We start from the raw sequence: 14,025 nt of genomic DNA, 5'->3' as shown, positions 1-14,025 counted from the left end.
TATTTGATCCAATAAAATGTAATGTGATCAGTCATACAATACAGATCTCTGGTCTAGATCAGACAAACGTGATTTGGTCAGAACAAGAACAGTGGCACACTAATGTAGACAGTCATCTCATCTCCTGTTAACAAATTACTCTCTGGTCTAGTTTTAGTAGCTCACGTGGAACCACAAACATCAACAACGTCCATGTCATGAGAAGGTTCTGAGAGACTTGACTAATGGAAATCTAATTTTGTCTCCTTAAAAACATGCAAAACACACAAACACATACCCTGTCCCATCTGGACAAGAGGAATACATATGTTAGAGAGCTGTTCATTGACTACAGCTCAGTTTTCATAGTGCCCTCCAAGCTCACCATTAAGCTTGAGACCCTGGGTCTCAGCCCCACCCACCACCCCCCAGGTGATGAAGGTAGGAAACAACATCTCCACTTCGCTGATCCTCAACACTGGGGCCCCACTAGGGGGGGGGGGGTGTACTACCTGTTCACCCAGCACTGCGTGGCAACACATGCCTCCAACTCATTCATCAAGTTTGCAAATGACAAAACAGTAGTGGGCTTGACTACCAACAACGACGAGACAGCCTACAGGGAGGAGGTGAGGGCACTCGGAGTGTGGTGTCAGGCTTCAGGAAACAACAGGAGGGAGCACCTCCCTATCCACATTGAAGGGACAGCAGTGGAGAATGTGGAAAGTTGTAAGTTCCTCGGCGTACACATCATTGACAAACTGAAATAGTCCACCCACACAGACAGCGTGGTGAAGAAGGCACAACAGCGCCTCTTCAACCTCAGGAGGCTGAAGAAATGTGGCTTGTCACCTGAAACCCTCACAAAGTTTTACAGATACACAATTGAGAACATCCTGTCGGGCTGTATCACCAGCTGGTATGGCAACTGCACTGCCCACAACTGCAGGGTTCTCCAGAAGTTGGTGCGGTCTGCACAACGCATCACCGGGGGCAAACTACCTGCCCTCCAGGACACCTACACCACCCGATGTTACAGGAAGGCCAAAAAGATCATCAAGGACAACAACCACCCAAGCCACTGCCTGTTCACCCCGCTACCATCCAGAAGGCAAGGTCAGTACAGGTGTATCAAAAGCTGAGACCAAGAGACTGAAAAACAGCTTCTATCTCAAGGCCATCAGACTGTTGTTAAACAGCCATCACTAACACAGAGGCTGCTGCCTACATATAGACTTGAAATCATTGGCCACTTTAATAAATGGAACACTAGACACTTTAATAATGCCACTTTAATCATGTTTACAACAAAAATTAAAATTACTCATCTCATATGAATATACTGTATTTTATATAATCTATTGCATCTTGCCTGTGCCGCTCTGTCATTCTAGTCTATATCCCTCCTAACTCTTCTTTTTATTTTTCAAAATAAATAATTACATCGGTAATCTAATCTCTTTAATCTATACAGTTGAAGTCGGAAGTTTACATACACTTAGGTTGGAGTCATTAAAACTCATTTTTCAACCACTCCACAAATGTCTTGTTAACAAACTATAGTTTCGGCAAGTCGGTTAGGACATCTACTTTGTGCATGACACAAGTCATTTTCCCAACAATTGTTTACAGACAGATTATTTCACTTATAATTCACTGTATCACAATTTTAGTGTCTCTTTGCTTGACATCATGGGAAAATCAAAAGAAATCAGCCAAGACCTCAGATAAAAAAAACTGTAGACCTCCACAAGTCTGTTTCATCCATGGGAGCAATTTCCAAACGCCTGAAGCTACCACGTTCATCTGTACAATAGTACGCAAGTATAAACACCATGGGACCTTGCAGCCATCATACCCCTCAAGAAGGAGATGCGTTGTCTCCTAGAGATGAACGTACTTTGGTTCGAAAAGTGCAAATCAATCCCAGAACAACAGCAAAGGACCTTGTGAAGATGCTGGAGGAAACAGGTACAAAATTATCTATATCCACACAACATAACCTGAAAGGCTGCTCAGCAAGGAAGAAGCCACTGCTCCAAAACCACCATAAAAAAGCCAGACTGCGGTTTGCAACTGCACATGGGGACAAAGATCGTACTTTTTGGAGAAATGTCCTCTGGTCTGATGAAACAAAAATATAACTGTTTGGCCATAATGACCATCGTTATGTTTGGAGGAGAAAGCAAGAGGCTTGCAAGCTGAAAACACCATCCCAACCGTGAAGCAGGGGGTGGCAGCATCATGTTGTGGTGGTGGCAGCATCATGTTGTGGGGGTGGCAGCATCATGTTGTGGGGGTGCTTTGCTGCAGGAGGGACTGGTGCACTTCACAAAATAGATGGCATCATGAGGCAGGAAAATGATGTGGATATATTGAAGCAACATCTCAAGAGATCAGTCAGGATTTAAAGCTTGATCGCAAATGGGTCTTCCAAATGGACAATGACCCCAAGCTAAAGTTGTTGCAAAATGACTAAAGGACAACAAAGTCAAGGTATTGGAGTGGCCATCGCAAAGCCCTGACCTCATTTGTTGGCAGAATTGAAAAAGCGTGTTCGAGCAAGGAGGCCTACAAACCTGACTCAGGTACACCAGCTCTGTCAAGAGGAATGGGCCAAAATTCACCCAAATTATTGTGGGAAGCTTGTGGAAGGCTACCTGAAACGTTTGACCCAAGTTAAACAATTTAAAGGCAACGCTACCAAATACTAATTGAGTGTATGTAAACTTCTGACCCACTGGGAATGTGATGAAAGAAATAAAAGCTGAAATAAATAATTCTCTCTACTATTATTCTGACATTTCACATTCTTAAAATAAAGTGGTGATTCTAACTGACCTAAGACAGGGATTCTTTACTAGAATTATATGTCAGGAATTGTGAAAAACTGAGTTTAAATGTATTTGGCTAAGGTGTATGTAAACTTCCGACTTCAACTGTATATATATATATATATATATATACAATATAACTGTCTATATACATATATATATATATATATATATATATATAAATAGACAATTATATATTATGCTATGGGTCAGAGGTTAGATGTTAGACTGTGACCTTCTGGGAAAGAGCCTGGGAGCGCCAGTCATTGGGTGAGTAGAGAGGGCGTATCGGGGAAAACCGCGTGTGTTTTATGTGTTCTCTCTCAGAAGGGGTGGCACATGATATCATCCCCATGAGGTGCTCCTCTGGTTGGATGGGAAAGCAGAGACACTTCTACTGACTGTACTGTGTTTATCCCCCCAAACCCCCTCCAGATACCACGGTACCATTATCCATTCACTCTACATAGACAGTTAATTGTGAGGAAAGGAAAAGTCCAATTGGATCTCAGAAGGTTCCGCATACATAATGTGTTTATTGCAAGTTGCTTTGGATGACACTGTTAGTCAAATTACCATATTATTAGTGGTAAAACAAAGTTATCAGATCCCAAATGGCCTTTAGGTCCCCAAAGAGGAGGTCCTTTGGTTTAGCTTTAGTGGCTCAGTCTAGTCCCTGTTCCTGTTGTGCGTCGAGTCTGTTTGTTTGCCTCACTGACCCTGTGGATTATATTTAGACAAGAAGATCATGAGACTCCAATTCACTCAGTAGAGAGAGAAAGAGAGAGACGAGAGAGAGAGCTGGAGGGCAACAGCACGGCACCACCTTATCTCCCAGCTGTCCAAGCAGCTCTTTTAAAACACATTTAGGAAGAGTTGGTGACTAGGGGGGATGACTTTCACAACAGCAGAGTAATTAGAATCTTAAAATCACATAACTGTTCAAAAACGGCTCTGGCAGTTCTATGTTGTTGTTAAACCAGACCCTGGGCCCCTCGTCCCCAGGAGGATGAAAAGTCTATGGATCCATTGTCAGGGGAATCAGGACGTCCTGAGGATGTGATCAGTGGACCTCATTGTCCCTCAGGGGACCTCCTCACTGTCTCTCAGGGGACCTCCTCACTGTCCCTCAGAGGACCTCCTCACTGTCCCTCAGGGGACCTCCTCACTGTCTCTCAGGGGACCTCCTCACTGTCCCTCAGGGGACCTCACTGTCCCTCAGGGGATCTCACTGTCCCTCAGGGGATCTCACTGTCCCTCACTGTCCCTCAGGGGACCTCACTGTCCCTCAGGGGACCTCACTGTCCCTCAGGGGACCTCACTGTCTCTCAGGGGACCTCCTCACTGTCCCTCAGGGGACCTCTTCACTGTCCCTCAGGGGACCCATGTGTCGTCAGTAGCAGTAGGAGAGTCCGGCGATTGCACTGTGTCTTCCTTCTGTACAAACACATCTACGGTCTCACTTCATGTACACCAAAATATTGCCGCCCCAAATAACCCGATGAGGCTGTGCGATTACGATCACCAAACGATTGTCTAGGCTTACGATCAGAGTTATGTTAAAAGGTTCATTACTGAACATCTACTAACCCTCTATTAGTGAATATTAACATGAAGTAATACCATTTTGGATCAGATTGGATCAACATATTATGTTCCAACAGGAGATGCAATACGAGTCTGTCATGTGAAAGGAGGTAGTAGGCCCTGTTTGATTTGAGAATGAGGAAATTGGTTTACTATGTCCAATTCTCTTTCCATTAATGGGGCCTTTTCTTGTGAATAGCTAGTGAAGAGAGCTGGTAAGTAGAGGAATATGAAATCAACAAGATACTTGAGGACCCCACTGAACAACAATGGTGCAGTCAGACAGGGTCTGCGTTCCAAAATGGCACCCTATTCCTCATTGGTTTCTGGCCAAAGTAGTGCACTATATAGTTCTCTGGCCAAAGTAGTGCACTATATAGTTCTCTGGCCAAAGGTAGGGCACTATATAGGTCTCTGGCCAAAGTAGTGCACTATATAGGTCTCTGGCCAAAGATAGGGCACTATATAGGTCTCTGGCCAAAGTAGTGCACTATATAGTTCTCTGGACAAAGTAGTGCACTATATAGGTCTCTGGCCAAAGTAGTGCACTATATAGTTCTCTGGCCAAAGTAGTGCACTATATAGTTTTCTGGCCAAAGTAGTGCACTATATAGTTTTCTGGCCAAAGTAGTGCAATATATAGTTTTCTGGCCAAAGTAGTGCACTATATAGGTCTCTGGCCAAAAGTAGGGCACTATATAGATCTCTGGCCAAAGGTAGGGCACTATATAGGTCTCTGGCCAAAGGTAGTGCACTATATAGGTCTCCGGCCAAAGGTAGTGCACTATATAGGTCTCCGGCCAAAGGTAGGGCACTATATAGTTCTCTGGCCAAAGGTAGTGCACTATATAGGTCTCCGGCCAAAGGTAGTGCACTATATAGGTCTCCGGCCAAAGTAGGGCACTATATAAGGAAAATGGAGCCATTTGGGATGCAGTCAGTGTGATTCAGGCAGAAGGTTTTAGACACCGCACCATTGAAGAAGACTGATTTGAAGTGTCTCCAGATGCATCCCATTACAATACATTTCTCCACCTCCAACACCAGCCGTTGGCTACAGAACAGCACTTTCAATCTGGAAATTTGTGCACCAGTGATTAGATGAGAGTAGTATTGGCCTATTGAGGCTGGCTCCTATTTATTGTTTTACTAGCAGACAATTTATTACTACAAACAGTAGCTATAGTACACAGTGGTACAATGAAATTCTGAAACACATTAAAACTTTAACGAGCCAAGGAGAGGGGTGGGTATGACTTGATGTCTCGTTCAATTTTGGAATGGAAATACACAAGCTCTTGTAAAATAGATTTTACATTTCCTTGTTAGATAAGGCAACGTCAACACAAATTATGCAATCCTGTAAAATAGGAAGCAAGCTTTTCAAATAAAAGACATTCTGAACGCTGTCTGATCTCAATTTTGATAAGCTGCTAAACATAATAACCCTGCTGCCAGTCTAAACAAACTAGTTCTGGCTTTTAATAGCAGGTAGCCTAGTAGTTAGAGCGTTGGGCCAGTAACCGAAAGGTTGCTGGATCGACTCCCCGAGCTGACAAGGTAAACATCTGTTGTTCTGTCCCTGAACAAAGGCACTGTTCTCCGGTAGGCCGTCATTGTAAATAAGGATTTGTTTTTAACCTCTTGAGTGTATGGGGCAGTATTTTGATGTTTGGATGAAAAACGTACCCAACTGAAACAGCATATTTCTCAGGCCCAGAATCTAGAGATTAGGATAGAAAACAGTCTAAAGTTTCCAAAACTGTCAAAATATTGTCTGTGAGTATAACAGAACTGATATTGCAGGCGAAAACCTGAGGAAAATCCAACAAGGAAGTGCTGTTTTTCCTGAAAGCTCTCTTCCATTGCATGCCTTGCCTCCATTTAAAGGGATATCAACCAGATTCCTTTTCCTCTGGCTTCCACATGTTGTGAACAGTCTTTAGACATAGTTTCAGTCTTTTATTTTGAAAAATGAGCGAGAAAGATCACATCGCGTCATTGGAAAGCTGGGTGCCAGCAGCGTTTTGCATGCGCCAACAGAGTGGAGCAGACATTTTCTCTCTCTCTCCTACTGAAGAAGATACAGTCCGGTTGAAATATTATCGATTATATATTGTAAAAACAACCTGAGGATTGATTACAAAAAACGTTTGACATGTTTCTACGAACTTTACGGATACTATTTGGAATTTTCGTCTGCCCCATCATGGCCGCTCGAGCCTGTGGATTTCTGAACATAACGCGCCAACCAAATGGAGGTATTTATAATCTTTATGGAAGAAAAGGAACATTTATTGTGTAACTGGGAATCTCGTGAGTGCAAACATCCGAAGATCATCAAAGGCAAGCGATTCATTTTATTGCTTTTCTGACCAATCTACTTTGCTGCTAGCTGTTTGTAATGTTTTGTCTGCTGAGAGAGATGTCCTTACATAAACGCTTGGTTTGCTTTCGCCGAAAAGCTTTTTTGAAATCTGACACGCCAGGTGGATTAACAACAAGCTAAGCGTGTGTTTTACTATATTGCACTTGTGATTTCATGAAAATTAAATATTTTTAGTAATTTAATTTGAATTTGGCGCTCTGCAATTTAGCAGATGTTGACGAAAATGATCCCGCTAACGGGATGTGTGCGTCAAGAAGTTTTAACTGACTAAATAAAGGTTAAATAAATAAATAAAATAAACAAAGCTCTTACTACTGCCCCCATAGAGAGATCTATGGCTATCTACCAACACCAGTCCTCTACTGAACTGCTTTTGAATAGTGATTTGATAAATAAGTAGATTTTTTCCTAAGACCTCGATCATGCATCTGTAACAGAATATGAGTCCTTATCCTACACACCAACATCTGACTTGCGGCCACAGTTAACCACGACCAGGAAATGGTTCGTCCTGTTGAAAAGGAAGCAGTAGACAGCATGTTATTTCTCACTGATGTTTCTGATGTCTTATCAAATCAAAAAGTATTGGTCACGTACACATGGTTAGCAGGTGTCATTGTGAGTGTAGCGAAATGCTTCTTCAGATGTCAGTAATTCAAAAGAAGCGTTCCAAAGGAGACATTACAAAAAACAAAATAGGTTAATTATCGTTCCATCGACTGAGAATGAAACGTAAAAATTGTCAACAATATTGTTCATGAATAATGATGAGTGAGAAAGTTAGACGCACACATAAAGTGGGGCAAAAAAGTATTTAGTCAGCCACCAATTGTGCAAGTTCTCCCACTTAAAAAGATGAGAGAGGCCTGTAATTTTCATCATAGGTACACTTCAACTATGACAGACAAAATTGGAAAAAAAATCCAGAAAATCACATTGTAGGATTTTTAATGAATTTATTTGCAAATGGAAAATAAGTATTTGGTCACCTACAAACAAGCAAGTGGGAGAACTTGCACAATTGGTAGCTGACTAAATACTTTTTTCCCCCACTGTATCATACCCCCAAGACATGCTAACCTCCTACCATTTCAATAACAGGGGAGGTTATCATTTTATATCATACCCCCAAGACATGCTAACCTCTCACCATTACAATAACAGGGGAGGTTAGAATTGTTGGTGGGGTATGTTATTTATGCCTCTGTAATTTTCTCACTCATCATCATTCACGATTCATTCAGGACTATCCGTAACCATGGTAGCATCCACATAAATGTAGGAGTGTTTAGAAACATGTTATATTCTTATTTACAGTAAAAGTGACTCCGAATTGACACAATACATTATTTACCATTCATTTCTATTGGACACAAAATGATCTGAAACACAACCAAAACAAAACAGCAAATGCATCCAACAAGTTTGTAGAGTCACAAGCCTGATGTAAATCAGAAGAGCTATTAGGTTAACAGAGCATCTCTCTCTAACAGAGCATCTCTCTGTGTTGACAGACAGTCCTATACGTCAACCATAGCTTCTATAGGAGTCTCCCTGCTGGTCCTATTCATTACGCCTAAAAACAGGAGTCCCAACCTGGGAACTAGCTGAACTTGCCCAGATAAAAAAAGATGAAGATTGTTTTCATTTGTTGTTGCAACACGTTCGGCTACAGTGTTTGCACTAATGAATTCGACCAGGAATACGACCTATGTGTTGACAGCATTCTAAATCTATCTGACTATTCAGCCTCTATACGGAAGCCTTAAACCGATAAGCTAAATGGGAGACATCCCTCCTCTTGGTTGGACTGAGCTGTCATGAATTCTAGGAAGTGAGTTCTCTATAGGGAAGAGGTCTCTACGGGGAAGGTCTCTACGGGGAAGGTCTCTACGGGGAAGGTCTCTACGGGGAAGGTCTCTACGGGGAAGCGTGCATACCCAAACAGTCACCTGAGGCTCAGCCTAACAGCATAATGATCTCTCATCTATCTGCATTATCTCAAGCCTGTGTTTGTGTGCACGTGTGTGCGCGTGTGTGTATGTGTGTGTATGTGTGTGTATGTGTGTGTATGTGCATTTGCGTGAGTGTGATCGTATCTGACGAGTTGACATTATTCGTTTTTTTTTTCATTTTTCCCCAGAACAGAAATGTAATGATTATTGTATCTCTACATCTGAGGCACTGAAGGTTGGCGAGATTGGTGGTTACGAGCTTCTAGCTGGTTTCTGCAGCGAGGCAGGCTGTTGGTCTACAGAAACTATTGATTGGCTGTAGCCTCCGGGAGGACAGGTCTGGGAAGTGTCTTTGTGACACATTCCCACTGCTGATTGCTTTAGAATTTCAGGAGAGCCATTTCTCTCACCACTGTGCCAGTCAATACTGCTATCTGGACCCTGATTATAAATACTAACAGACATGTGTCAGCCACATGCTCAAATGCCAAAAACCATTTGTTCAGATTCTATCCCCCCCAAAAACTGCTTTCATTGATCTAGTTCAACAAGAGAAATCATCAAGTTGTCAAGTCTACTGTAGGAGTCGACCTAACCTAGGGTCAGTCAATTACCCCAAGAAAGAGAGGTGAATTGTTCTATGTAAACAATAATAAATTGTAGCGTACCTGACATGACAAGGATCAGGTGGCCTTTCAAAAGGGTTCAGATCACTTTCAGCAGCTCAGACTCAGTGTGTAAGGTTTGTGAGTGAGTCCCTGCATGTGTTCTATCTGATGTGTAAACCCCTCTCCATCTCCCTGCTATCCCTGAGCCCCATGGAGTAGAAGGCAGGAGGGTGAACTAATCCCTGTAGCAGCAGCAGCAGCTCCAGTCAGACAGAAAGGTTAGCAGTGCTGGAGGTCAACCTGGGAGATCGATCTAACACAGAGGGAGAGAAGCCGGGACCGAGGTGGACCAGGGCTGACCAGGGCAGACCAAGGCTGACCAAGGTGGACCAAGGCTGACCAAGGTGGACCAAGGCTGACCAGGGCAGACCAAGGTGGACCAGGGCAGACCAAGGCTGACCAGGGCAGACCAAGGCTGACCAAAGCGGACCAAGGTGGACCGAGGTGGACCAAGGCTGACCGAGGTGGACCAAGGCTGACCGAGGTGGACCAAGGCTGACCAAGGTGGACCAAGGCTGACCAAGGCTGACCAAGGCTGACCAAGGCTGACCAAAGCGGACCAAGGTGGACCAAGGTGGACCAAGGCTGACCGAGGTGGACCAAGGCTGACCAGGGCAGACCAAGGTGGACCAAGGTGGACCAAGGCTGACCGAGGTGGACCAAGGCTGACCAGGGCAGACCAAGGTGGACCAAGGTGGACCAAGGCTGACCGAGGTGGACCAAGGCTGACCAGGGCAGACCAAGGCTGACCAAGGCTGACCAAAGCGGACCAAGGTGGACCAAGGCTGACCGAGGTGGACCAAGGCTGACCGAGGTGGACCAAGGCTGACCGAGGTGGACCAAGGCTGACCGAGGTGGACCAAGGCTGACCGAGGTGGACCAAGGCTGACCAGGGCAGACCAAGGTGGACCAAGGTGGACCAAGGCTGACCGAGGTGGACCAAGGCTGACCAGGGCAGACCAAGGTGGACCAAGGTGGACCAAGGCTGACCGAGGTGGACCAAGGCTGACCAGGGCAGACCAAGGCTGACCAAGGCTGACCAAAGCGGACCAAGGTGGACCAAGGCTGACCAAGGCTGACCAAGGTGGACCAAGGCGGACCAAGGTGGACCAAGGCTGACCAGGGCAGACCAAGGCTGACCAAGGCTGACCAAAGCGGACCAAGGTGGACCAAGGCTGACCAAGGTGGACCAAGGCTGACCAAGGCTGACCAAGGTGGACCAAGGCTGACCAAGGCTGACCAAGGTGGACCAAGGCTGACCAAGGCTGACCAAGGTGGACCAAGGCTGACCAAGGTGGACCAAGGCTGACCAAGATGGACCAAGGTGGACGTTAGTACAGTGGTGAAAATAAGGATGTTCCAGCATCCCAGAAAAATGAATATATAGTGTGGGTATGGTGTGGGTATAGTGTGGGTATGGTGTGGGTATAGTGTGGGTATGGTGTGGGTATAGTGTGGGTATGGTGTGGGTATGGTGTGGGTATAGTGTGGGTATGGTGTGGGTATGGTGTGGGTATGGTGTGGGTATGGTGTGGGTATAGTGTGGGTATGGTGTGGGTATGGTGTGGGTATAGTGTGGGTATAGTGTGGGTATGGTGTGGGTATAGTGTGGGTATAGTGTGGGTATGGTGTGGGTATAGTGTGGGTATGGTGTGGGTATGGTGTGGGTATAGTGTGGGTATAGTGTGGGTATGGTGTGGGTATAGTGTGGGTATAGTGTGGGTATGGTGTGGGTATAGTGTGGGTATGGGGCGGCAGGGTAGCCTAGTGGTTAGAGCGTTGGACTAGTAACCGGAAGGTTGCAAGTTCAAATCCCCGAGCTGACAAGGTACAAATCTGTCGTTCTGCCCCTGAACAAGGCAGTTAACCCACATCTTTTACACCACTGTTTGGAGGCTGGAAATATGTTGAGAGTGGACTAACGTGCGTGGGGAACCGAGTAAATGGACCCTTTGACAATCAGATGAAAACATCTGACTGGTTGTGTTTATGCCACAATAAAAAAGGTCATACATTTTAAAAAGTGAAATGACTCATCTTTATGACTAGGCCCACAGATATCCTACTGAATGAATAGGGGTTCTATGTGTTTCTATCCTACTGAATGAATAGGGGTTCTATGTGTTTCTATCCTACTGAATGAATAGGGGTTCTATGTGTTTCTATCCTACTGAATGAATAGGGGTTCTATGTGTTTCTATCCTACTGAATGAATAGGGGTTCTATGTGTTTCTATCCTACTGAATGAATAGGGGGTTCTATGTAATTCTACCCTACTGAATTAATAGGGGGTTCTATGTGTTTCTATCCTACTGAATGAATAGGGGGTTGCCATCAAGGTAGAGGGTGGGCTGCCATCAAGGCAGAGGGTGGGCTGCCATCAAGGCAGAGGGTGGGCTGCCATCAAGGCAGAGGGTGGGCTGCCATCAAGGCAGAGTGGGGGGGGGGGGGTTGCCATCAAGGCAGAGGGGTGGCTGCCATCAAGGCAGGGGGGGGCTGCCATCAAGGCAGGGGGGTGAACTAACACCTGTTGCAGCAGCAGCTCCAGTCAGACAAAAAGGTTAGAGGTGCAGGAAGTCAACCTGGGAGATCGATCTAACACAAAGACCCAATATAAACGCATATCCTGAGAGAGAAAGGCTGGTAGAAGGGACATGGAGAAACAAGGTAAATATACTCACACAGTCCTCTGATAACCAGGAGATGTACCTGCCTATCCCCCCTCCCTCAGCAGGTACTGACAGTAAAGGCCTGTCCCCCCTCCCTCACCAGGTACTGACAGTAAAGGCCTGTCCCCCCTCCCTCACCTGGTACTGACAGTAACTGCCTGTCCCCCCCTCTCTCACCTGGTACTGACAGTAACGGCCTGTCCCCCCCTCCCTCACCTGGTACTGACAGTAACTGCCTGTCCCCCCCTCCCTCACCTGGTACTGACAGTAACGGCCTGTCCCCCCCTCCCTCACCTGGTACTGACAGTAACTGCCTGTCCCCCCTCCCTCACCTGGTACTGACAGTAACTGCCTGTCCCCCCCTCCCTCACCTGGTACTGACAGTAACGGCCTGTCCCCCCCTCCCTCACCTGGTACTGACAGTAACTGCCTGTCCCCCCCTCCCTCACCTGGTACTGACAGTAACGGCCTGTCCCCCCCTCCCTCACCTGGTACTGACAGTAACTGCCTGTCCCCCCTCCCTCACCTGGTACTGACAGTAACTGCCTGTCCCCCCTCCCTCACCTGGTACTGACAGTAACTGCCTGTCCCCCCTCCCTCACCGGGTACTGACAGTAACTGCCTGTCCCCCCTCCCTCACCTGGTACTGACAGTAACTGCCTGTCCCCCCTCCCTCACCTGGTACTGACAGTAACTGCCTATCCCCACTCCCCGACCTGGTACTGACAGTAACTGCCTGTCCCCCCTCCCTCACCTGGTACTGACAGTAAAGACCTGTAAAATAGCCCCACAACATCAAAGATCCACTAGCGTATTTTACAGTAGGTTATTTTCTGCTCGTGCTTTCTCATTTCGACGCCCAACCTACCACTGGTGTGCGCGTGGCCAAAGAGCTTTATTTTCATGTCATCCAACACACGTAAAAAGCCTGGAGTTTGAAAAAAACGGCATTGGCACTTGGATGAGAGCTTTGGTCAGATGACATCATAATAGAGCTCTTTGGAGTCCAAATGAATATGCATAAGTAGAAAAGAACCCCGTACCTACTGTCCAATAGGGTGGCGGATCCTTAATGTCATTGAGCTATTTTGCTTCCACTGGTCCTGGGGCCCTTGTCAAAGTCAATGACATCATTAACTTTACCCAATACATTTTAGCCATAAAACCTGGTGGCCTCTACCAGGAGGCTGAAACTTGGCCTGAATGCCAAGCATCACGTCGGGAGGAAATATTGCACCATCCCTACGATGAAGCATGGTGGTGGCAGCATCATGCTGTGGGGATGTTTTTCAGTGGCAGGGACTGGGACTAGTCAGGATCGAGGGAAAGATGAACGGAGCAAAGTACAGAGAGCTCCTTGGTGAAAACCTGCTCCAGAGTGTTCAGGACCTCAGACTGGGGTGAAGGTTCACCTTCCAACAGGACAACGACCCTAAGCACACAGCCAAGACAAGTCTCTGAATGTCCTTGAGTGGCCCAGCCAGAGCCCGGACTTGAAACCGATCGACCATCTCTGGAGAGACCTGAAAATAGCTGTGCAGCGACACTCCCCATCCAATCTGACAGAGATTGAGAGGATCTGCAGAGAAGAATGGGAGAAACTCTCCAAATACAGGTGTGCCGAGCTTGTAGCGTCATACCCAAGAAGACTAGAGGCTGTATTCGCTGCCAAAGGTGCTTCAACAAAGTACTGAGTAAAGGGACTGAATACTTATGTAAATATTATTATTTATAAATTTGCAAAAATGTCTAAAAAACTGTTTTTGCTTTGTCACAATGGGGTAGATGGGTAATAAAACATAATAAAAATTAAAAAAAACATTTTCAATTAAGGCTGTAACAACAACATGTGGAAAACGTAAAGGGGTATGAATACTTTATCTAATCTATAATACAGACCATTATAGGTGACTGATCTAATCTATAATATAGACCATTATAGGT

At 45.7% G+C, this 14,025-nt stretch overlaps 1 protein-coding gene across 3 annotated transcripts in view; it reads right to left on the bottom strand.

Annotated features, from left to right (window-relative positions):
• The window catches only part of LOC139408264 (ras-related protein Rab-27B-like), a 107,336-nt gene that overhangs the window by 23,276 nt on the left and 70,035 nt on the right, over positions 1-14,025 (bottom strand). Inside the window, exon 1 of one of the 3 annotated variants that reach the window (XM_071151951.1) lies at positions 7,251-7,300. The exons of the other annotated variants lie outside the window; for them this stretch is intronic. The gene's annotated coding sequence lies outside the window, so the exon portion shown is untranslated. Of the gene's footprint in view, positions 1-7,250; positions 7,301-14,025 lie in introns of those variants that run through there. 3 annotated transcript variants of the gene reach the window in all.

The sequence above is a fragment of the Oncorhynchus clarkii genome, chromosome 5 (genome assembly GCF_045791955.1).
Source record: "Oncorhynchus clarkii lewisi isolate Uvic-CL-2024 chromosome 5, UVic_Ocla_1.0, whole genome shotgun sequence".
Lineage (NCBI taxonomy): Eukaryota > Metazoa > Chordata > Actinopteri > Salmoniformes > Salmonidae > Oncorhynchus > Oncorhynchus clarkii.
The sequence above is the reverse complement of the archived record's forward strand: the minus strand, read 5'-3'. Positions and strand labels throughout refer to the sequence as shown.